The sequence below is a fragment of the Branchiostoma belcheri genome, unplaced genomic scaffold, assembly GCF_001625305.1.
Source record: "Branchiostoma belcheri isolate BF01 breed outbred unplaced genomic scaffold, Haploidv18h27 scaffold13, whole genome shotgun sequence".
Classification (NCBI taxonomy): domain Eukaryota; kingdom Metazoa; phylum Chordata; class Leptocardii; order Amphioxiformes; family Branchiostomatidae; genus Branchiostoma; species Branchiostoma belcheri.
Genome location: NW_017802713.1, coordinates 1,477,847 through 1,479,018, shown reverse-complemented (window position 1 = coordinate 1,479,018; position 1,172 = coordinate 1,477,847).

Here is a 1,172-nt window from a genome sequence, read left to right as displayed (position 1 = left end):
GACAGTTACAGGATATATTGCTGAGGTGGCTAAGAAAATGGAACTGGGCACGCAGAGGACCAACGTTCTGGGCGGAAATAGTTCACATAGGACTGTGTGACAGCCGGAGAGGAATTATTGTGCAAGCCAAAACTGATGATCTTGGGCCTGAAAAAAAGGTTTCCCTTCTACTAGTTTTAAAAAAGTAATCACATGGCAGAAGGTGCGAATGACCCCTTGCAGTTGTCGTTTTTGGGTGGTATTTTTTCTAACCGGAGGCCTTCCGCAAGCACCCTATGGCCAGGCAAACTTAAGGTAATGTAACAGGAAATCCATTTAAGGCTAAATAAAGCCGTACAAAACACCTGTGTCGATGGTCTTACAGAAGTACAAATCTCTCTCTGGTGTAGATAGTATGCAGATGTATTGTCATATATCATACATGATTAATTTTACGGCATACTTAGGACTGCATGCACAAAAAAACTCTAAAATACATGTGTACTTCTACATTGTCCTATAACAAAATTGATCTAGTCAATATATTTGGTTATGCCAACCAACGTCAACAACCTATCAATGTCAACCTCTGATGTGTACAACATATACGTAAGTGCATTTATGTTCGTGAGGAGTTAACTTCGCGATATACCTAGCCTATCCTAGCTAACTGATCTCCGTGTCAACAGTTTGAATTTGTAATGAAATAGAAATTTATATGAACAATCCTTTCCATTCATGAAGAGTTGTTATATTTAGAACTTCTTGTAAAACGGTAGCACAAAACATCTAATATGTGTAATAGTCTATACACAACGCAAGCTTCAAATGCGCTAGTTTGCTAGAAACGGGTCACATGATAATATTGTACTCGACGATTTTTTTTGAACTTATAAATATCAACTTGAATGTATCCCAACCATGCGACTCAATAGAAGCTTGGTGGAAAGACAGCGTGGGTCATTTTCCAAATTCCAGTAGAGTAGTATTTACACAAAAAACGCGCATGGTCTCTATAAATTATATTAACATTTAAGATACATTTATTAAAGTCTATGTCTTGTGCTGACTTCCGTAGAATTCATCATAGGATTCATCATTGAACATGGCAAACTTACCATCCAGGACACGCGTTAATAGATCGGCCCGGTTACAGTCGTAGAATTAAACAGTCAATTACACTCTACGGAAAA